The 25,057-nt window shown below is 42.2% G+C and overlaps 1 protein-coding gene across 1 annotated transcript in view; it reads right to left on the bottom strand.

Moving 5' to 3' along the window:
• The window catches only part of NRG1 (neuregulin 1), a 438,532-nt gene extending 417,473 nt beyond the window's left edge, over positions 1-21,059 (bottom strand). The window contains exon 1 of the mRNA XM_048502956.1: positions 21,016-21,059. The gene's annotated coding sequence lies outside the window, so the exon portion shown is untranslated. The remainder of the gene's footprint in view (positions 1-21,015) is intronic.
• Between the last annotated feature and the right edge of the window lie 3,998 nt (positions 21,060-25,057).

The raw sequence follows: 25,057 nt of genomic DNA on the forward strand, positions 1-25,057 counted from the left end.
CCCTGACAGTTCAACACCCACAAAGCAAGAAATTAACAACCATAAGAAGAGAAATTGATGGCATAATACGCGCTAACTGAGGTTGAGATAGCTAAAATACAAGATCCATATTAACAAATTTATATCATGTTCAAAATTTTAAAGGAAGGGAATAAGAAACGATAACATAATCTGCTTTTTTAAAAAAGGCTATCTATCAGCAGCAAGACATTCATCCATTAAAAATCAATTTCAGTTTTATGTATTTAACGTGTAAGGAAATGTGCTGCAATTAACAAATATCTGAACTGTCATCCCAACCTAATTTAGAGACAGTTTGGCCTACAAGGGTGGCTATTCGTTTTCAAAATGAGTTTTTCCTCATTCACGAATCAGCAACACTTGCTTTTCAGAAAAACGAGAAAGAGGGTTTTTCTGTATAGCCTCCCTTCTTGCAGTTTTCTTTCGGACAGCTACATCTTCCTGCTTCCAGGTCAGTCAAAAGAATCTCAATTGCCACTGAACGGCAGTAAATTGCGGAGTAGCTAAACTTTCAACAGCCAGCTTATTTTGCTGGCTGAAGTGCTTGTAAACATGTCATGATGTCACAGTAATTCACCAGGAATTTGTGGTCCCTTGGCTTGAAGATATAGAACTATCACCTTTATTGACTGTCCCTTTGTTCCCATCCTATTAACTGAAAAATACACAGTGAAGCTCTTCCTGGCAGGGAGGTAAGTTAGGAACGAAAAAGCTTACCTGCATGCTGGTAAAAAGCTGACTTTGATACATTTCTGTATGTCATACTAGTATGAGAGGCACAGATAAAAGACTGGGGGGGGGTGCAGGGGGGAAGTTTGAACCAACCTGTACAAAGCTCCTAAAATGAATCCAACCATTTATCTGTCTGGTGGTGGGAAATGGCCTCAGCTTACAGCCAGTTATACTGACTCTGCGGGGTTTTCAAGGCAAGAGATGAGCAGAGATGGTTCCCCATGGTTGTCCTCTGTTTTGTAACCTTGGACTTCTATGGAGGTTTCCTATCCAAATATAGTAACCAAGGCTGACCCTGCTTAGCTTCCAAGTTCTGATGAAACTGGATTAGCCTCAGTCATCCAAGTCAGGAGTTGGTGTAGCTCAGTAACATTTCTTTTCTTTTATTACATTTATATCCCGCCCTCCCCAACCAAGGTTGGTTGGTTTCAGGGCGCCATACAAACATTAAAACCTCAAACGTAAACCAAAAAAATATTAAAATCCAAGATGGCAAAAGCTTTTAACCCATAAACAACCCCGCCCAGCTTGAATACAGACCCCCAGACAAGCATGGGCAATAAATTAAGGGGGTAATGCTAAATTGCATTAGTGTTAAAGATGGTGAAGGTTGACAAATGGCATTGGGACATACAAGTGACTTCAACCTAAGGTCTGGTGGAACATCTCCATCTTACATGTCCAGAGGCTTTTTCATTGTGTAAGGTTTGCAAAAACCAGAATGTCGCAATCTGCACTTATCCCATTTCTGTATAACAGTCTAACCGATGCTCTTAAGATACCTATGCTTTTGAACAACATGGATCCCACAGTGTGCGAGAATGTAGCAAAATTTCTGCTAAAGATAATAGACGTAAGTCTAGATGGATACTAATCAATGTCTATATATTATGACCACATATAGCCAGCAGTAATTTTTCTAGCTTCTGTAAGTATTCGATGACGTTTAAGTGAGTCAACTTAGTTAAACGAATGTTCTATAGTTACAGAAGGACCATGTATATGTTTGAGTACCAGTGTCTATAACTGTGAGCAATAATGGGCAAATTTTATATGCTTATTTTGTATGTTTATTTTATGCCAATAAAGGCTTGTTACTACTACATGCCCTGAGGAACTGTTTAAGGCCCTACAGGGCCCTGTTGTTAGCTGACAGAGAATTCCACCAGGCTGGAGCCAATGTAGAAAAAGCCCTGGCTTTGGTTGAGGCCAATCACATGGGGCCAGGGGATTTTTTTATTGAAGGACTGAAGAGTCCTCCGTGGGCAATATATATATTTTAACTGGCAGTAGCTCTCTAGGGTCTCGGGTTGAGAAGGATCCTCACCATCATCTTCTATCTGAGATCCTTGGGTATTAAATCTAGGAACTTGTGTGTGCAAATAATGTATTCTATCACTAACACAGCCCCCCCCCCCCCACATTAAATTTACCAAGTTCCTATAACAGGTGAGCATCTAGTAGGCTGATGTCCTTTGGACAGTGAACACACTGGCAGGCTTCTTCAGCAAGCAGACTGGGCATTCTTCCATAATCCCCAACAGCATGTACTATCCCCCCCTCCAATATCCATCAAACCATGTACATATATCTCAGGCTTCACCTGGCAAACCTGCCTGCGCACCTTTATGTTACGGAGTTATGAATTCCTAATGGCAGGATGCTGGTACAATGTTATAAATTCCTGAAATTCTGCCACCGGAAAAGTACGCGCATTACTTTCATACAGCAAGCCAACACTGCCTCCCACTGCTTTGGAACGCAACAGGAATAAGCCATTCGTTCAGGGCTTACAGTTGCTGTGGAACAAAAGAAGGGGGAAAGCAAAATCTGAGACCCCATTGCTCTGCACCTGGCACAGTGCGTAACTTAATACCAGCAGAGTTTTAAAAAATTCACACAGATCATAGTAGTAGCTTTCTCCTTGACATAAACGGCTATGAAGAATCTAGACCCCGCAGCTGCTGACAGAATGTTATGGAAGAGAGGAACAGGTGGTTTCCCCCACAAGTAATGCAAGGAGGGAGACCCTAATTAAATAGGGCTTTCCAGGACATAATTATTTAACAGATCTGTGCCAGAACTTGTGAATGCAAAGAGTCAATGCAGCCAAACAAGACTGAGCCAGGGATGCAGACTCCTAACCTCAGAATTCGAGTTGAGAAAGGGCTGAAGGTGGAAAAATCTAGGTTAGGGGTTCTGTACTGATGTGGTAGCAGGGAGTGATGTTAGCTTGCTTGGGCACCAAGAAGGAAACATAATTCTTTGGTTCACTGGTTGCAATTTAGGGAGAAGTGAAGTCCTGCATGACCAAAGCCTTCAAATGTAAGCAAAGGTCCTGAACAAACATCTTTCCGCCAACATTAGTTCTTCAACGTTATCCATTTTAATTGCATGGTCATTAGTTAATTATTTTATCATTATCGCCAGAAAATCACATTTTTCTTAGCAATTAGTAGCATCACTTTGATTTTGGGCAAAATGCCATTTTCATTTCAGGCAGCATCTCTAGCGTGTTACATATTCTGTGGTTACCTGAATGCTATGAGCAAGTATGGGTCAGTGCCTGCATCACCACTATTTAGGAGCATACCTCTGTAGACTGAAAGGCTGGAAATTTGTTCTTTTAAGAACCTAAGCTGAGATTCTGAGGAACTTGAATGTTCTGTACAAATTCAACACTTTCTGTACAAATTCAACACTGTACTATTACAGAGTTCCATCATAGACTTAGGCTCCTTCCGCACGTGCAGAATAATGCACTTTTAATGCATTTTCACAATTTTTTGCAACTGGATTCTGCTATTCCACACAACTGTAAAGTGCATTGAAAGTGGATTGAAAATGCATTATTCCGCATGTGCAGAAGGGGCCTTAGCCATGTCTTTAGAAAGTGCAACAGCATGCTTATTCTTCTGAGGTAAAGCTATATCCTCCCAGCATTCTGCAAATGCAAAACATGCTGGCAATGTGCTTTGCAGAACTGTGTTTTCTCATTTGTTTGTAATCAGCTGGTCAAATGATTTATTTATTTTATTTTTTATTGTTACATTTTTACCTCACCCAATCCCCAGTCAAAGTCAGGCTCTGGGTGGCTTACAGTCAGAGGTTAAAACCAATGCAACATCGAATACAATCTCAGGCTGATTCCGCATGGGCCAAAAACAGCAGTGTGAAAACGGTGTGAAAACGGTGTAAAAGGGTTTATACTGTTTTCACACCGCTTTCACACCACTGTTTTTGGTCCATGCGGAATCAGCCTCAGTTAAAATACTACCGTGTAAACACCACTCTAAAATAGTTCTGTGTTAATTCTTAAGTAGTTCAAATGCAGATGGTCTCCAGTTAATAAATCCCAAGCCTAAAATATCAATCTTTCCACCTTCAATCTATTATTTATGTCTGGCATGTGTTACTAAGGGTGAATGAGTGGGAAGGAAGGGGAGGAGGGCATGTGCACCAGATGAAAAGTGCAGATGATACTAACGGTGATAATGTAGATATATAAATATGAATATATAAATATGAATGAATATGGGAGGCTGGCTAATTTAGATGGAGTACACAAATCACAGGAAGGCCTGGTGGCATATATCTAGCCCCTTCCGCACATGCAGAACAACGCACTTTAAATCCACCCATCCTGTAAATAAACTGAGCTGAATTGCATTGCAGAAATGTGGGCAAACCTCTAGAGCAGTGATGGCCAACCTTTTCAAGACCGAGTGCCCAAACTGCGACCCAAAACCCACTTATTTATCTTAAAGTGCCAACATGGCAATTTAACCTGAATACTGAGGTTTTAGTTTAGGGAAAATGGTTGTCTCCAAGGTGCGTGTTACTCGGGAGTAAGCTTGGTGATAGTCGGTGGCTTTGCTTTGAAGCAACTGTGCAACACTGTGAACAGGTGAATCATGACCCTAGGAGGGTTTACTCAGAAGCAAACCCCCCCACATGACAAACTCTGTGCGCGCATGCCCACAGAGAGGGCTCTGAGTGCCAGAGTTTCGCCACCACTGCTCTAGAGTGTCCCTCACTTTCAATGCATTGACAAGTTATATCTTTTCCCTCCAATCCACCTTTCTGGCCAGCAGCTTTCAGGTTACCAAAGCTACATATTGTGACTGACCAATCGTGTTCTGTCTTGGTTCTCTGACAGAATTACCATAAGAACCAGAGTGTAATCAATGTTCCCAGAATTCTGTCACCAGGAGTAAAGCCACATCTATCTTGTTAAAGAAGTGAAGGATGTCATTCTGCGTGAGAGTATTTTTAAAAGAAATATGTATGTGAATGTATATGGGTGCACACGTTCTGCTCATTTTGCCTACAAGCCTTGAGCAATGTCACACTAGATACAGGAAAAATAAGAACAAAAGCAGATAATTTTAACAGCCAACCAGTTATCGAGCTTGAGACCCTTTGAATTTGATGATCTGAGCAAAAGGTTAGGCTACAGCTAATGTAATCCCTAAATCCACACCTGCCAGGAGTTTCTTAACATTAGCTGATGTTGGCACACACACACACCCCCATTATTACACAAACAGGAGTAATCCAAAATTTCAATTTATCCAGAAGCACATTCACAAAGTCAGTCAGAATATGCCATCTTTTGCATTCCATCTTACATTACTTGAGAGGACATGGAGTTTCTTGCAAGCATAAATGCTCTCCTATATCAAGGAACAGTTTAAAAAATCTAATTATGGTAAAGGGTGCCTTTGGGTAAGATAGTCCCAAGTACAAAGGGGAACGCCCTATGGGAAACTCCTTGTGGAACTGATGAAGTCCAAGTTATGCAGACATTTATTCACTGCAAAGCTCTACTGATCTTCCTGATATCTCTAAATTAAAACCCACTAGTTAGAGTCTAGTCTCCATTAATTTCCTCCTTAGGGTAGTAGAGGAGTCAGATTTTAATAGACAGAGGTACCCATTAGCTTCTGCGGCGAATAGAATTTTCATCCAAAGCCCGAAGGCCTCTCTTTTTCCTGCAGGCTTTTATTTTCAACTTTACTTTAAAAGAGACAGTGGTTCTTACTGCACCAAAACATTAACAACAGTAGCAACTGTTGATTTTTTGCATTTGGTGGGACTGCAGTTTTTACACCATCCCTTCTCCTCTCATGTATTTTATACTGTACACTGAAGAAAAGAGAGCCCTTAGTTATCTGAAGAGAACTGCTTTCTCCCTACTTGAAACAATTCTTTACACACCCTTAGGAAAGGTGCAGAAGTTTTATGTGAGACAGCATGAATGTGACTTCTGAAAAAAGGGGAACCCGATCACCTCACATTTAGAAATACAGCAAAAGCTCTTGAATTAATCAGTGACTATTAGGTACATATTTTCTTCAAAATTTTCTTCCAAACATTCAACCACTCAAAACAAAGCCATTTTCCCTACAGGTGGCTTTCTTAATTTTTCAGTCATGTAAAGGGACTAATTTGCACCAGGATACCTACCGGCAAGTCCCCTTCCGCACATGCAGAATAATGCACTTTCAAACCACTTTCATAATTGTTTGCAAGTAGATTTTGAAATTTTGCACAGTAAAATCCAGCTGCAAAGTGCATTGAAAGTGGATTGAAAGTACATTATTCTGCAGGTGCAGAAAGGGCCTTAAGAGAACTTTTTTCCAACATAAAAGTGAACTGCACAGCCCCTGAAAGTTAGTTACAGACTTTGGCAGTTTTATTGATGAGGACAGGCTCCTTTTTAAAAGTAGGTGTCCATACCATGTAAATTTGGACTTGTGGATCACCATACTACAAAGGTTGGGAGAGACTGTACTAAAACTTAGCCCCAAAAGAACAAATTTTCAACACCAAGTTCAGCTCTGGGAGTTGTGAAGTAATATCACAACCCAGAGGCAGAGCGAGGGGAAACTGCGCACAAAGTGCATGCGTGCCATGCGCCCCTTTCGCAGCGCTGCCCACCCCCGCCCTGGAACGCCACTGCCACGCCCCCTCCATGGCCCAGCCACACCTCCGCCGCAGCTCTGCCCGGGGCGTCGCCCCTCCCCCCCACCCCGTTGGCACTATGACACTGTCACAACCTATTTCCTTATGACTGAGACTAAGGAGAACATCTTTCAGGTTTTGACCTTTCAGGGAATGTAGGTTGCCTGACAATGTGCCATTCAAAGGTTCCAAGTCAAAGAACCTTTATTGGCATAACAAAATGTGCCATTCAAGACAGATGATATAGTGACCCTCACACACTTCATTTTATAAATGTACTGATAAATAATCCTTCAAATCATCCCAAGATAGAATAGAATAGAATAGAATAGAATAGAATAGAATAGAATAGAATAGAATAGAATAGAATCTTTATTGGCCAAGTGTGATTGGACACACAAGGAATTTGTCTCCAGGCAAAACCAGCCAAGCTGGAAAAAAAATCTTGGTTGGCCTTCTCTAAAACCACAACCACTTTTGCCACCGTTGAGATAGACACTGTGCCACAAGTACAGTTGCGTAGCTACCATGGAGTGGTGGTGGGGCACCGCACACCAAATATGTGCCATTGGGGTCATGTGGGGGTGGAAAATTGTCTCCCAGACTCCTCCTCCCTTGCCCCACCTTGCCAGGCTGGCCTCACCAGGCCAGGCCTCATGGATGCCACTTATGGGTGTTCCTGCCTGGCCCCACCCCACTACCCCAAAACAACATCAAAAAACAACCCCCCCCCCAAAAAAAAACATCAACAGCAAACTGGACAGCAAACATCAACAGCAAACAGATCCCACCCACTTTTTAAAAAAGAATAAAACAGTAACTTTAGGCAGGGGAGACTGAGATCATTGAGATCTTACCTCAATCACACAATTGCTAACATGAACAGTTGCTAACATGCTCAGCTGCACTTCTGTGTGGTTAGTCAAGGTTAGGAAAACAGTGGAGGTGATGGGCTAATGCCCCTGGAATGGCCTTTCTCCAGATTAGTTCAGAGATGCTATGGATTTATTAAAAATAGGAGAATCATTGCTGATCTTCCTATGCTAGTTTGACGCCCAATGCAAGCTTATATACCTGTTTTCCAGGAGAGATACATATATGAATCAGCTTTATATGGAGTTAGCCTCTGGGCCTGTCAAAGTCAGTATAGTCTAATCCTGGGATCTCCAACCTTCTTGAGCCTGTGAGCACCTTTAGGACATAGGTTAGTAGGTGAAGTCACAAAAAAGGGCTGCTGAGGGAGCCAAAGTCAACCACAAAATGGCTGCCATAGGAGTATTTTATCCCTAGAAGCTGAAATGACAAAACTGAGGCTGTTGGACTTTGGTCACATAATAAGACAAGAATAACTGGAAAATACAATAACAGTCCAACCCAGAGGGTGCTGGCAGGTGGAGATGGTGCCATTCCAGTGCTGCCCCGAACTCTTCAAAGGGCTTTCTTGCAGTGTGGGAAGCCCCTCCCCCAAAGATACAACCCCTCCAAGAATCCCCATAGGGGATAACGGAGTTATACCACAAAAAATGTTGTGTATCTCAGATGTCAACTCTGTTAGTGCACAGGGGCTGGGAGGGCAATTGAAGCTAACTAAGGTCGGCTCCCCCCCCCCCACCCCCCGCCACACCAGCACAGCTTTTTGTACCAGCGGGCCCAGGGACAAGCAGCAGCTCCTGGGTTGGGCATTGTGAAACCAAGCATGGCACCTGGCTGTTTGGGTAAGTTGCTTCTCTGCCAGTACATTTGCCCTTGCACTGGCAGGTGGGCACTCATGCCAGCTCAGGACTGGGCTGGCTCCAGAGTGGGGTCTGCCTCCCATTCTGCATTGAGCTTTAATGATAGGAAAGGTGGAAGGCAGCAGGAAAGGAGGAAAGCCCATGATGAGATGGATTGACTCTCTAAAGGAAGCCACGACCCTCAGTTTGCAAGTTCTGAGCAAAGGCGTTAATGATAGGCCATTCGGAGAACACTGATTCATAGGGTAGCTGTGAGTCGGAAGCAATTGGATGATACTTAACACACACAGTAATAGAAGAACAGTTTGGATTTATATGCCCCCTTTCTCTCCTGTAGGAGACTCAAAGGGGCTTACAATCTCCTTTCCCTTACCCCCTCACAACAAACACCCTATGAGGTGGGTGGGGCTGAGAGAGCTCCGAAAAGCTGTGACTAGCCTAAGGTCACCCAGCTGGCGTGTGTGGGAGTGTACAGGCTAATCTGAATTCCCCAGATAAGCCTCCACAGCTCAGGCAGCAGAGTGGGGAATCAAACCCGGTTCTTCCAGATTAGATACACGAGCTCTTAACCTCCTACGTACAACAATAATCCTATGTCCCTGTTCAGCCCTAGGGTTTGTGGGTTGCACTGTTGTGATCTGAGTTTGAACTCTGGTTCAACCATCTTGTGGTGCAATTGGCCCTTGAAGCTTCTGTCTTTGCAGACTTCCACTCTTAGATCAGCAATGTTATGTCTTGGAAGATTAAAATGCTCTTCCAGCAGTTTTGGGGTGTTGTGATTTTTAATGTCAGATTTGTCTGGAAATCTTGTTGGTCTTTAAAGTGCTATTGGATTCAAATCTAGCTCTTCCACTGCAACCCAACACAGCTGCCCAACTATTGTTTTCCAGACATGCCTTCCTTCCAAGGTTTCCCTGTGTTGTTTCAGGTGACCTGAAAGGTGGTTTTAGGAAATGAAGGAAAACTTGGAAGAGAAGCAGAGAAAGTAGTAACAGGCAAGTCACAGTGCCTGTAGTGGAAGGGAAAACCTGATGCAGTTATAGAAGCCAAGCCTGGAGCAAAAACCTGGGGTGGAAAAGTCCTCCGATTAGCGGCACTTTCCAGAGTCTCAAAAGCCTTTCCCAATATGGGTTTCCCAAGATCATTTAACAGGAAATGCCGGGCACTGAACATGGGACCTTTGCATGCAAAGAAGGTGCCCTATTGCATAGCCATGCCATGTTAGTTACCAAAGCCAATAGTAAAGGGTGAATCACTATGAAGTTATTACTTATGCACGCATCTGGCAAATACCCTGCTTGGATGAATACGGAACCACAGTTAAGATGCACTAGAAATTATTGAGCAAAGGAATACGCATTTGGAGCCTTGAGTCTCCTAAACCACTCATATGCAGCCTTTCCACAGAAGACAATGGAACGTTTGCCGATTATAAGAGCTGCAGGAACAGAACACACGCCAGTTTCTCAGCGCTAATATCTCACAAATGTTTAATTGAATCTAATTGTTCCCTATTGAGTAAATCTGAGAACGTGGGAGTCACAATTTATGTGCCAGGAAACCTGTTTTCTGCTGAAACTGCTGATAAAGCATTGCAACTCGCTTCTGGAATGTCAACATAATTTTAATTAATTAAAAGTTATTAGGTAATGTGATGATGCTCAATTAAGGCCAAAGGAGACCATGACTAAATTAAATCAGATGGTTTGCATTCTGGGACAAACTTTATTACACAAGATGAGAGAGAAGCCTTCGTATTTTGATTTTAATAAAAGAAACTTCCTTTGCAGCAACCTCTTCAGTTTTTTAAGTTGCATGTCTTTTCTTTGTCATCAAAGACAATTTTGTGAGCTCTCTCTATCTCTCTTCGGATTGTAATTCTGATAGTTCTTCTTACAAATTCTCCTCTTCTTATGGTGTTTACTTCTTAAAAGTTAATTAGATTCATTTGTTTGATTTTTCTCCCCTCTAACAATTTTAGAGCAGCATACTCGACTCATGGATCAGTTCTATGTGTGCTGGATGGTCTCTGCCACACAGCTATGCTAACACATCCATTTGCGCAAGATCAGTGGTTCTCAATGAGCACTTGAGCAAATGCAAGTGCCGACAGAAAAGGAAATGGACTCTGAAGCAGAGGCTGTCTAACACACATGGAACTTATCCCCAAGAACCAAGCTGTGCTCTCTCTTGCACAAATTACCCACACAACAGATGTAGGTTACGTTGAGATACGGTGACAGTTTCCAAAGTCAAGCAAGGAGTTTTGCATTCAAGTTAAGATTTGAACTTTGGTCCTAGGCTCTATTCAGACACTTTGAACGAGCTGTTGTTTGAATGGGCCTGGTTATAGAACCCATCATTTTCTTGTGTGCAGAGCTAAGGCCCGTTCCACACAAGCCCAAAACAGTGCCCCAGGCATGGTAAAAACACCGTTCCTGGGGCGATGTTCGCATGGTTGCTGCCTCCAAAATGAGTACTTTCCCCCAGAAACTGGCAGGGAAATGCTGTTTTTGAAACTTGCTCAATAAGTGACTTTTTCAAAAACAGTGTTGGGCAACCGGTGCCGGGGGAACAGCACCGGATGTGAGGTGACACTTTTCAGCACCTCTGTTTTGTTGTTCAACTTCCCTTCCCTTCCCACGCAGCTCCATGGGGATGAGGGGACATGCCTACTGGCCTCCGAGGCATTGCCATGGCCACAGGGGCGTGTCTCCTCATCCCTGAAGAGCTGTGCAGGGCAGGGAAGTTTAAAAACAAAATGGAGGCATCTCCATGCAAAGGTGCCTCTGCGGGCCGTAGCCGCTCCAGGGCTGCTTGCACGAAAGTGTGCAAACGGTCCTGGGGCTACACCAGGATCATGTATGCCAGTGTGGAGCTGCTTCACTGGGCCATGTGGAATGGGCCTTTGACTTTTTGGTTTTATAAGGCTTAAATCTAGCCACAATTCGTTGTGAGGCATGGATTGAGTGCTTTGAAGAAAATGGAATTTGTATACTGGAACTTGTTTAGGATGTCTGAATATAGTCCTGGTTTGACATTCTAACCACTGAGCCACATCTGGGAACTCATAATGTAATTTACATCTCCTGTTCTCAAGTACAGAAGCCCATGGCGCACAGCAGTAAGCTTCAGTGCTGCACTCAAAGCTCTGCTCACGAGTTTGATTCCAACAGAAGTCAGTTCCAGGTAGCCAGCTCAAGGTTGACTCAGCCTTCCATCCTTCTGAAGTTGGTAAAATGAGTACCCTCCTTGCTGAGGGTAAAGCATGACGACTGGGTAAGGCAATGGCAAACCACTCCATTAACAAAGTCTGGTCAGTAAATGTCACTATCACCCAGTGGGTCAGTGATGACCTGGTGATTTTACCTTTTAAATTCTGAAGTAGTGTACAATTCCACTAGGGCAGTACCATTTACTTTTTCAGAGCATACACAACAGCCCATAAATATCCTTTTCCATCAATCGTTCCCTTTCTTTTCCTTCTTTATTAATCAACCTCAGCGTTTGGCTCTTTTTTTTCTAATACTCCTCCATTTTCCATCGTAGAAATGATTGTTCATTGTCCTCGTCATTTGTACCAAATATGATATGCTGATAGAATGACATTAGAGACAAGAAAAGGTCCTGGTTAATTGGAATCTCTTCTGCTTCTGCTATGAAGGTTCAAACCTTACATTCTCAGCATTTTGCCTGGGGCTGATCCCAGGAAATCATGAAGTTCAAAAAAAAAAAGGGAAAACAAAAAAACCACCCCTATTTACAACAGTACAACAGTATTGCTCCTGGGGTTTTCTAAAAAGTTTATGAAATATATTTTGTGAAGGAAACACAATAGCCCGACTCCTTTTTATGTGAGATCAACTCTATAAATAACAGAGTGCTGGGAGACATCGCTGTTTCCTCAAAATTATCAGCACAATAAATTAGCATCATGTCTTATGATGGTCTCCTCCCCATGTGTCTACAGAGTATTCCAAAACAGACTGATTTACAGGGGCAGATGTAGGGAATAATCTCCCTGTACACAACAGCACTGCTCTTCTGAGTATGCTCTATCCAGGCTACCATCTCATTTATACTCTGCACACCTAGTCCTGCTGATTCACATTACCATAACCTGCAGACTGGACTTCTGTAATGAGCTTTTCATGGGGGCTGCCTTTGAAGACATCTTGGAAGCTTCAGCTGGTAGAAAAAGTGGCAGTGAAACTTCTGTTTAGGGCAGCAGCTTGGCACAGTGCAGCATATGTACTGGGTATCTGGCAGGATTGCCAGCCTGGTGTCCACAAACAGCAGGAGCTTTGGGTGGCAGAACCTTGAAAAATAGTGTTGCGTGCATTGCTGCGTCACTTCTGGTGATAACCCAGAAGTGACGTCACAGTCACACCTCCAATGCTCTAGAAATTTTCCTGTTCTCTACGTTGAGGACCATGGGGATCTGGGGAATTCCTAGATATTTGATGTATTGTGATGTTTTGATGTACTCAACACTATCCCCCCATATTTCACCCATAACCCCTTGGAAAGGAGTGTGAGGACAGCAGTAAATGTGGGGGGAATCCCCTCACCACATAAGTGGCAACCCTACTTCCAGGTCTAATTAAAGTGCCTTTATATCATTTACCTTTAAATCATTACCTTTAAATAATTTCACAGGCCTTGGCTATCCTACATATGAAACTGCATGTCCTGGTATACCTCCACACACCAGTTATGGTCCGCAGACAGCTTTCTCCTGGTGGTCCTCTCTCCTAAGATTGCCTGCATGGCAATAGTGGTAGGTTCTTTTCCCTTGAAGAGTTTGCCACGTTGGTTGCAGATGGTGTATTCAGTCACTGACTTCAAGAAGGCATATAAATCAGCTTTATTCCATAGGGCATTTGTCAGAGGGCAAATGTCTCTGATAGATTTGGTCGATTGTTTAAGTCATGCATTTTTAATTCCTGTGTTGTTAATCTATGCACTGTTTTTTATTTTATGAATGGACTCTTGAGTCCTTGTATTTTCGCAGTTTGCTGCTGTATCAGTAGCTGTTCTACATCTAAGGAAAACCCAATCTTAGGAAATAAATCCGAATATCATAATCAGTAAGGTGAATCATAGCAAACATTGAAGACCTGGTGTACTTTATTTTGAAGCAGTAATAATCTACCTACTGATTAGTCTAAAAAAATCATGTGAACAAAAATTAAGTATATTATGGGATAACTGGGCTACTCCCCATGAACACTTTGGTGCCCTCAAGAAACATTCCCATTGAGACAATTACTGAAATACCTCTAGGAAAGGAGCACGTGGCCATCTGCAAAGGATGAATCAGCCTTCCAAGCAAATTTTGCTTCATTGCACCAGCAGTTTGTTTCTGGGGATTAGTATTTCAAATTTTTATATACATTCCAATTGTCCAAAACACCCTGAGAATGACAGTTTGTTGAGGGAATAGAGCAATCTCTGATAGGCTTGGGACCTTCAGGTGGATTATGCAGCCACACATGCTGGGTTATTTCCAGCAGCAAAACTGTTTTCATTGCTTTTTGGAAGCACCCTGTTGCTGCTGGGCATGTGTACACAGCAAGGGGAGCATAGACACATCACTGACTGATGGAGAGGATTCTGGTGCAGCTTTCCCAGGTTCCCCAATGGCCCTGCCCTGGTGGGGATTCCCCCACCCCCAGCTTCAATCTCCTCAAGACAGTGGGAGAAAAATATGGCCTCCATAGTGACACTGTAGGAATTTCCCCTAGTTTCTGTGGTTTAAACCATTTTTAGAGCATCACCAAGAGCATCCTATACCCTTTCCACCAAAAGATCTAAGTGCGGCCAGTAGTGATGAGGAGGAAGAGAGAGTAGAGTGCGCCGGCAGTAGGAAATTGTTCTGAATGACTATGAGCATTATATCTTGGGCACTTGCAGTGGTCAGTGGTGTAGACTGAGCCCCCCTATTCCACTGCCCCATGGAGAGTTTAACTTATCAGAAGTTGTGGAGGACTGAGTGATATATTGCGTGGGGAGGCAGCTGGGCAGAAACAGCAGTGGGAGACCAAGCAAGTAATCCCCAGGAGGCCAGAGTTCTAATCCCTACTCTGCTGAAGAGCTTAATGGGTGACCTGGCTGTTTTGAGAAACTGAACAGGTTGGGAAAGGAGCCGGTATTGTTGCTTAAGTACAGTCAGGTATCTGCACGTTAGAAAAAAAAACAGTGCTGTAATTGTCACATGGGCCCCTTCCGCACAAGCAGAATAATGCACTTTCAATTCACTTTCAATGCACTTTGCAGCTGGATTTTACTGTGTGGAATAGCAAAATCCACATTCAGACAATTGTGAAAGTGGATTGAATGTGCATTATTCTGAATGTGCGGAAGAGGCCGTGTAGATGCAGAGTTGTGCTGCTCAGCTTGCCTAGAATAGCCTCTCGGAGAAGCAAAAATTGACCCGAGAAAGTGTGAATAATCCAGATTTCAGCATGCAAGAAGTAGAAACACTACATTTAAGGCTGCTGCAAAACCAATAGCCCCAGACGATTCAAACCAGCGTGAGCTTCAAAGACAGACACAAAAGAGTAGGGGTGGAATTCTTTTTCATCATCATGGTACAGCAGAGTATTACATTTCCAGCATTTTCTTTTCCAGGGGAGTATCAGTGTGGTACAGATTCTGTTCTTAACCGCTTGGTTAGATAAATGAAAGAACGAGACACACAATTCATGGTTAAGTGCACAAATATGAAGGCATTTTATATTTAGGTAATATAAAAGAGGGCATAATCTGGAACAGAAAATGGTATAAAGGAGAAATAAAAGCGGCGGAGAATAGTGACCACAGAGAAAGCATTCAGGTTAAATCAGTATGTCAGTTAAGAATAAAGGATGTGACAAGAGAAATAGATAGTCCTCTTCGTTGGGACCTCCACTGACGGCTGCAAAACTGAGAACAAAAGCAGATAGAGGAATTATAGGAACTCTTTCTTTACATTTGTCTTTGTACGGTATTATTCTTCCTCTTATCACAAAGTGCATATAATCAGAGTATTGGTAATAGAGTACCATGTGGGGTCAACAGATAGAAAGGCTGAATGTAATCTTGGGAGAGCCTGTGAGATACACAATTGTATGTCTATACAATACATTATGAGCTAATGGAATTTCCAGGAAAGTATCACACTCCCACACGCATACTGAAATGAACCTGAAATTAGCCAACTGGTTTGTTACCTGTAGGTTCCAAGAGGGCAGCAATGTTAGCCTGTCACAGCGAAAACAATAAGTTGTCTTGTACGCCCTGATAGACTAACAAGTTTACAAAAGCACGAGCTTTAGTGTCCTTAGCTCTGATGCAGCAAAATACAGTACTGAGTTAACCCCCAAAAGGCATGCTGGATTCATGGACAATGGACTCCACCCAGACACAGGGTTTGCATTCATTAAGACTGTTGCTGCTGCAGGGAATGCAAATATGAATCACTCCCTGGACCGAAAACCCCCACCTGCATTACAATGCAGTCAACCACACCTTTGCATAGCAAGTTCCACCCAAACATTTACTGATTGGTTCCCCACCCTGGGACATGGACAATATGTACCCCACTAAACATTCCCTTCTCACTGGACACGGTGCGTAACAGACTTCCCTCTGTGATACACCTCTGAAGATGCCAGTCACAGATGCAGGCAAAACGTTAGAAACGAGATCTACCAGACCTCAGCCACACAGCCTGGAAATCCCACAACAATCATATGAATTAATTATTAGATGTTTAAAAATTTGACCTAGAATGTAATGATGTTGGAAAACCAAATGAATAGTAGACATAAATGAGTTTTACAAGGTTGATATGTTTGATTTTACTTTAATACAATAAAAATGATTTTTAAAGCATATACTATATTTTCACCTCTTCGTGGGAGAAGAGTGGAAGCACTAATTCCTGGGAACTGTGCAAAATAATTATTCCTAAGGCTTATTGTCCAGGTAAGGCCTAAGGACCACCCTGGAAAACATATATATTATGGAAAACATATATATTAGTTTGAATATGTAAGTCATCAAGTTCTGCCCTACTCCACATTATCAGGAAATCATGATTCCTTTTTATATATATAAAATAAAGTCTTTATGAAACTTAGAATTCAAATTCTAAGCTTAACAATAATTTATAAATTTTTCCAATTATTTTAGTTTTTGATACCCATAATATTTTGTCCAGGTCTGAAAGAGATAGTTCAGTTCCTCCATTCTGCGTGTCTTTTAAATAAGTTTTTTTAATTTGCAGATAAATGAACCAATGACAGTTTTGATTTGCTATTTTAATGTGGGCATTTGATTTTAAAATTGGTTCCTTGTTTCTCCACAGTAACAGATCTTTGTAGCAAAAGAGGGTTCAAAAGAATCCCTTGAACTCCAAACATAAAGGAGGGAAACCTGTTCACTACTGTAGGCGGAATAAGAGAACTTAACTTTTAAAATGCAGAACAAGAGGATATGCCATAAATCACAGGAAATTATTCTTGCCAAAGTGAGGGTTCATTTTATTGTTGGTGTAGTGTTGTTCCGTTGGAATGGTTAATAATGGGAAAGCAGCAAAGAAAAAAACATTTTGCTTTTAACAGAGCATATTTCTCTTCCTTGCCATGAGCGTATGCTTCATCCATTCTGCAAGAACCACCCTCCGATATTTTCAAAGGCTAACTTATTATTCCATAAGCTATTAAACTTAATAGCTCTGAATTTAGCCTTTATTTTAATGGCAGTTAAGCTTAGCTTACCTACTGGATACAGATAATCTACCATACTGATAAATGGTTGCTCGTATGAGTACAAAAGAGATAATGAGGACAGTTCTCTCATCCCTTCCCAGCTGAGGCTGCAGAAGCAATAATTTAGTTTTGTTACCGAAATATTTTATAATAACCTGTCTTTCCCTAATATTTTAATTTCCTAGAACCTAAGGAAATGTTTTTGCATGGACCATGTGGGCAGAGAAGGAAAAGGAGTATACTGCAGACAGAAATATAACTTGAAATATAATTTCCCAATCTCATATGTACACCTCACACTTGAAACAGAATAACATTGTTTCCTTCTTGGAGAACTCTGGGAACTGTAGTTCTATGAGGATGGGGAGGAAAGATTAGAAAGCTTCACAGAATCTCCCAGCATGTTCACAGAACTGCATTTCTCAGAAATCTCTGGGGAAAAGCCACGACAGACAAAGGGGCAGAAAAAAATGCCAGTATTAAAAATATACATATATTTTCCCCAGTAAGCTCTTCAAACAGTATCCTCCACGGCTTCTGCAAATCAAAAGACTCTAGAGTGGCAATACCCACTTGAGTTCAGTTGTGTTCATGTACAGTCATTTCACCAGCAGATAAAAACCTGAGCGGGTGGTCCATACACGAACAGCAAGGTTACAATTTTGTTACACCAACCAGAGATCTCCGCACTCTACTGGCTATATAACAAAACTTTGCCTCTGCGTAAAAAACTGTAATATCCTTATCCTCAAGTAAAAAGTTAACAATAAAGGCATCCAAATTTCCAAAAATTCTGGTCAGCGAGGGTGAAATCAACTTATTTCTAACATCCTGATAAGATTCACAATACAATAAAATGTGGGTAATTGTTTCAATTGCACCAGAGTTGCAAGGACACAGTTGGACATCCATAAGTACATGATGAAATTTCCCACTAAGCAGGGCTGATGGAGGGGCATTAAAACAAGCTCTTGAAAAGGCCTACTGAAATTTGGAGAAGGTGGCAGATGTTAGAGAAAGGGCAGAGGAAATCCCTCCCAATCTGGAGTAATCTATGGACTTGGAAGAAGGGTCATCTCATTATGTGATGATGACTGTGGGTTGTTGACTAACCATATTTTTTGTTCTACTCAAACCCATTCCTAATAAATCATCAGGAGCTAGACGTTTGTTCATTATTCCCGTGCTCCAAGACGACTGAGGGTTGGGTGACTGAAAGTAGGGTTGAAGATGGATTTTCAGCCAGTAGTTGGTGATTACTGACCAAACCCTGACCTCTACTTTTAACAGCCCAGGCTTAACCTAAGAAAACCTAACTGTATTATCTCTCAGGGAGCAAAGTTAATGGAAGGGCCTAAATGGAGAGTTGAATTTTAATTAATGACCTTGAGGAGCTGATCTTCAGATTACAGAGAGCTGTACTTCTAGAAGAAATGGCATCTTTGGAGGGAGAGGTTTATGGCAACACATGGTTGCAGAGCTTCCTGTCTTTCCTAGGCCTTGGCCCAAAACCTTCAGGAATTTATCAAACTGGAGCTGACAACCCTAACTAGAGTTTGGCAGCCTGCGGGTGGGAACAGAGGGAAAAGACACCAAGGCTATGTAGGTTTTATACACACATGGAAGAACTGTGCACAAAGAAAGTATCCGAAACACCAGCAGTGAGCCTAAGATGACAGAGTCCACAGCACAAGTTGTCCATGACCTAAGCAGGTGAGGATGTTCAATATTCTACCCCTCATCCAACCAAAATGTACACAACCCTGAAAGAGGGTTCACAGGGAAGCTCACATATGTGCGAACCACTGCTTACAATTAGTTATGAAGACAGGGTTTATATATTCGGAGGCCCCTTCCACACAAGCAAAATAATGCGTTTTCAAACCACTTTCACAACTGTTTGCGAGTGGATTTTGCTATTTCGCACAGCTTCAAAGAGCACTGAAAGCAGTTTGAAAGTGCATTATTCTGCATGTGCGGAATGAGCCGGAGTCACCAAAAAAAACTTAGCAAGAACTTAACAGCAGTGGTCCCTAAAAACACTGGCTTGATTTTGTCACATACTTTTAAAAGGAACATTGATAAGGCATCTTAAGAACATGCAGACTACACTGGGCCGTCAAAACTATCTTTAGTCAAACAACCAAGAAAAGGTGAAAATTCTACACAATAACTTGTTGTCACAAGCATAGTAATCTAAGGATTTAATTTTAATTCATTAAGCTGCTCTCGTAAACCCATGACCAGATTTGTGGGATGAACACATCTGGATCAGGATATCTGAATCACACCCTAAATAACTTTATCTTTAGTGAAAGAAAAGTTATTTAGGGTTTGATTCAAGTATTTACAGGCATCATAGCGTCAGGATGGGCAGTATCAATGTCTGTCTACCTATCAAATATCATTCATAATGCTGTTTTAAATTGCTGCCCTTTTATGTTTTTGTAGGTGCATTTTAGTTTTGTTTCTAATGATGTATTTTTATTTGAGTTTAGTGGTGTTTGACATTATGTATATTTTACATGTTTTATGACACAAGTGTCAAACTCGCAGCCCTCCAGATGCTGGCAGGGGATGATGGGAACTGTAGTCCATAGCATCTGGAGGCTACGAGTTTGACACCTATGTTCTATGACAAATGTTTTAAATTAATTTGTGTAGTTCCATTGGCTCAATCCTCCTCCCCCTCCCCCTCCACATTCCCTCTTTGCCCAGCTCACTCATCCCCTACCATCTCTCATATAAGGTGTACAACCTACTCCAGAGCTGTTTGTGTTCCCTATTACCCTGTTTCCCATCAATTACACCTTTGTTAATCACTTTCATCTTCATCAAAGCTGCAACAGATGAGGCCAAGGACCTCAGAATCCCTTGGCATGATGAAAGCATTCATGTATACATTCAAAGCTTATTTTTCACTAAATCGGAGAAAATCTGTTTTCTTCCCTCCTCCTCCTTTGGATACTGTGGAAGAGTTCTGGAAGGTTGTCTTTGCCCTAAAGCTGCTAAGGATTTTCTTTTCTCCCTTCTGTTCCAAATCAGATCAGAAGACTAGGATCTTCTGTTCTGGATAGAGAAAGCCAAACTGGGCCAAAATTACTATCGGAGTTGGGTCGTCGCGTTTCTTTATGATGGTACAGACCACTTAGAGATGACTTTAAAGTCTTTAACTTTAATTACGGCCATAAACCAGCAATATACCACTTAGAGATAGATTTTGCTAAGTATGATTGTGCACTGTGCAGAGGGCAGGATCTTGCTCTGTTAATTCTAAGAGGAGAGCACAAGAAGTACACACAGCTATCATAAATCAGGGTTCCCGCTCAACTGACGTTGGCAGAGACCCATTAGCTCATTGCCAGGGATGGGGCTCATTTAGCTGATGATCAACTAATGGTGCAGCTGGCTCCCGAGCCTCTGTTTTCCTGCATCATCTTATGTCGTTACAAGCAACACTGGGATAAGCAGATGGATCTATTTCAGCAAGAGCAGAAAAATACTCCTAAAATTATGAGCCCCCATTCTGACTGCCTCATTTCGGCCTGATGGAGATGGAAGATGCATTCTCCGTTCCCCAGTACATGTTTTCAAGATACACATCAGGGTGTTGCCAAAGGTTTTCACAGCTGGAATCAACTGGTTGTTATAGGTTTTCTGGGTCACACAGTCTGGAAAAACCACAACACACTCACCAGAAGTTCAATATCTCAATCTCAAGAGAACAACATAAGAACATAAGAACAACATAAGAGTATCTTCCTTTACTGTCTCTGCCCCACTGCCAACACACCAAATGTACTCACTGTTGTAGGTGATGCTGCCATTGATCTCTGCTGATATCAGGCTTGGTTGACTTGGCCCTTCAGAAGTGGCCCTTCCTGACAGTAAGTGAGAAAGGAGAGGGGAAGAAGGGAGAGGAAAGAGAGAAAGAACAGAAAGGAACATTTAGATACTATTTACTTGAACGTATCCCAAGACACTCCATAATGTTATTTTTTCATGTCAGTCTATGCTTTGGCAACTCATTCACACATCAAAGCATGGAAGTCACAACATGAGACACCACATACAGATCTGCATGCCATACCACATTGCCATAGAGACAGTTTTTGAGGAAGAAGATCTAAATGATATCTTTGAGGGTGAAAAACAGAGTGATAAAAGGCGCAACTGACAACATAATGTGGTTCAATGATATACCCCTGTATCTACTACCATGGATTAGTCTAGTACAGGGGTAGGGACCCTGCGGCTTGAGAGCCGCATGCGGCTCTTCTGCCCTTGCACTGTGGCTCCATGAGCCGAGCCGCTGGCCCCATCCTTGCCCGCCCTGCAGAGTAGAGGCGGCGAATAACTACCCTGATGCGGCTGGGCCGCGCCACGGGCTTCCCCTCTCGCCCGCCCTGTTGGAACGGGGCGGGCGCTTTCCTGGCGGCCGGCAAGGCCGAGCCGCTGGCTTCATCCTTGCCCACCCTGCAGGCAGCAGGGCGGGCGCATCCATGCGCTTCTCAGAATGAGCGGAGTAAAAGGTAAAAAAACCCCCTATATATTGTGTTATCTTTATTTTAAATGTCAAAAATTATTTGCGGCTCCAAGTGTTTTCTTTTCCCGTGGAAAACGGGTCCAAATGGCTCTTTGAGTGTTAAAGGTTCCCTACCCCTCGTCTAGTAGCAGCCCCTGGCATACTCAATGTGTGGAAAAGACTGGTGCATTCCTAACATCTGGGAATGTATTCAGGAAATCCAGCTTTAATTTTCCTTAAGGCTCTTTCTGATGCTCTCTAAAACAGTTTGCAGGGTAACAGACATTATCAACTAAAAATATAAGCAAAGATGGTCAGGGTAGGCAGTGAATTTGCAATTTGTATTCAGGCACAGCGCTTTCCCCCAAGATATGGACATGAAGTATATCAGGCACCCTGAACGCTTGAATTCTTCTGTTGCTTTTAATAATTCCTTCACATTTGTTAGCAACCTAAAAATAGACAGAGAGTCCTGCTGAATCAGACCAAAAGTTCAGGTAAGCCAGCTTCGCGTTTCCAAAAATGGCTTGTAGCTAAATGCCCCCAGAAACCCCTGCAATCAGAATTGAGAAAGATGCTGCCTCTGACGATGATGGTTCGATTTAGCTATCGTAGCAGCCGTTAATAAATTCATACTTCACAAATAATTCTCATCTTATATAGTTGTTGAGACCAACAACATAACCAACTACAATTAGGTGGCCCTGGACTAGCCATAGTTCTCTCAGATCACTCTCAGCCCCATCTACCTCACAAGGTGTCTGTTGTGGGGGAGGGAAGGAGTTTGAAAGCCCCTTTGAGACTCTTTACCGTTGAGAAAAGTGGGATATAAATCAAAACTCTTCAAACTTACGGGCAAAGTGCTCCAAAGACATGATTGTTTCCATAGCCAGTTCTCTAATTCTATAACCAGTCATCTTTGACATGGAATATGCGAGAAGCCAGTGGCAGGGAGAGATGTTTTTATGTTTGAACTTCTGGCAAGACAGGCTCTTTTAATTTCTAAAACATTCAAATTACCACTAACGAACTCTGCTTCCATTAATGCTGAGCTTGAAGCGTCACCTTTTTCCAACGAACCTCCCAACCTCACCAATAAGACTGCTCCCCAAAATTGTAATCTTATGTCTGATCAACCTAAGACATTGCTATTTCCGAACCCAGACTCCTTTTCTTCCACCTTGTCGATTCAGAAACATCAGGCGGCTCTAATGATAAGGGACATCCATACGAACGCTGGTAACTGGGCCTCACCTCGCGGCATTTGCCCCTCACTAAGCAAGCTGCTGAATTGCAAGCCTGGGAGGATTCAACTAAGTCCCTTTGAACGTCTGCCTGCCTTACCAAGGCGGTCATCACAGAATGATTTTAAACTCTGATACTCCTGTCTGCCCTGAACTCCTATTTAAGAAGAGACAATATCTTGCCAGTCGTTTCAATGTTTTTATTGGGAGGGTTTTTTTAAAGGACCTGGAATACTCAGACCGGTAGACACTGTATTTCTAAATGTAGACATACCACAGATTTGTATAAAAAGCTTCCTGTGGGTTGCACTGGCCCTGTGCAATGCGTTAACTGTTTGATGTGTGCTTTATCCTGCTCACACTGCAATGTTTCATACTTACATAGGAAATGTTTTCTGCATTGAATACCTTTTCATATCAACTACTTTATATTTCGTTTTAGGTTGCTGTAACCCTAGTTCTATCACACTGCTTATTAGATGGCTGACCCTGTGGATTACAATAGCTTACCTTAGTGAAAAAGGCAGACTAGAAACAAATTAAATAATTACATTAATACTGATCATGTTATGTTCCGTCCCTTTCCAATAAAGTCCCCTATGAGAGCATCTACAACAATGACTTATAATGGGTGCTCACATTCAACAAGGCTGCATGATCATACCCTGTATCCCATGTTGGTGCAAACTGCAAAATTAAAAGGCTGCATTTCTCTTTACTAACATGCAGATCCTAAGCAGAGTTATGCCACTGTTGATATCAATGGACTAAGAAGTGTATAACTGGTTCTGGGATTGCAACATAAACTCCGTTTTTACTCAACAGTCTCATATTGATGCTTTCTTGTGCCTTGCAAATACATTTGATTCCAGATGACAGCACATTTCTATTAAATTGGCGTGCACTGTTTCAGCAAGACAACCTCAGAAATACTCTTACATGTTATCCTGCTTCAGTACTTAAGAGGCAGTACAGAAATCTGCTACATAAATCAATGCAATTTCAAAGTGAGCGTGTGGAAAAAATAAATAGCACATTTCTCTGTTACGGACAGTTGACTGATGATTTACCTGTGGTAACATTCCCCTTGCCTCTTAGGAGTATGATGCAGACTGCATTACATCTAGAGGTGAGGAAGCTATTTTTCTTATGACACATCCATGTAGCTGTGTTGTGCCACTGACTATCAGGCAACCACATGGAGAAGGATCGGTTATATGGCTTTTTGCCACCTGATTGCTACTCTCCTTCCTAGAGGTGAAACAATAAGAAGCTACCAGAATGTCCCACTCATGAGCTTCTGTTCATCAAATACAAACCCTGTAACCATAGGGGGTCATGTTACTGGAAACCAATTCCAGTTTTTTTTTAGATATGCATGTGATAAAGGTCAGATAGTTTCCCTGCTCATCACTTAGCAAAGGATCGTCTGCATTCGCCCAAATGTTTCAAGCTTTTTTTCAGATGAAGGGCTTATCTACAGTACAGGATTATTGCAGGTTGTTCCAGAACACTGAAGGTGCATGCCACAAACCAAAGCATACCTTTTTGGCAGAGTATACAGTTCAGAAATGCATGGCAAAGGAATGTTGAGATAAAATATTGTGCTTGAGTGTTGTGAATATTATATATTAAATTAATTGTCCTTCTGCTGTCTTTTTTCCATCGCCATTTTCTCTGCGCCACTGGGCATTAATGGAACTCAGATACTAGGAGAGTCAAGACTTTTTTTTCCACTCATTTTGGTGCACATGAGTCTGGTGGGGGGATGCGCTAACTGTCTTGAGCAATTTAATGTTTACTTATTGGAATGTTTTAATTTTTAGATGATTGTGTGTGTGTGTGTGTGTGTGTGTGTGTGTGTGTGTGTGTGTGTGTGTGTGTGTGTGTGTGTGTGTGTGTGTGTGTGTGTGTTACAAACCACCCTGAGCCCAAAAGGGGAGGTGCAGCCTAGTTTGGAGAGGAGACGTCTGAGGGGAGGATATGATTGAAGTCTTTAAAATTATGCATGGGGTAGAAAATGTTGACAGAGAGAAATTTTTCTCTCTTTCTCACAATACTAGAACCAGGGGGCATTCA

The sequence above is a fragment of the Sphaerodactylus townsendi genome, linkage group LG07 (genome assembly GCF_021028975.2).
Source record: "Sphaerodactylus townsendi isolate TG3544 linkage group LG07, MPM_Stown_v2.3, whole genome shotgun sequence".
NCBI lineage: Eukaryota > Metazoa > Chordata > Lepidosauria > Squamata > Sphaerodactylidae > Sphaerodactylus > Sphaerodactylus townsendi.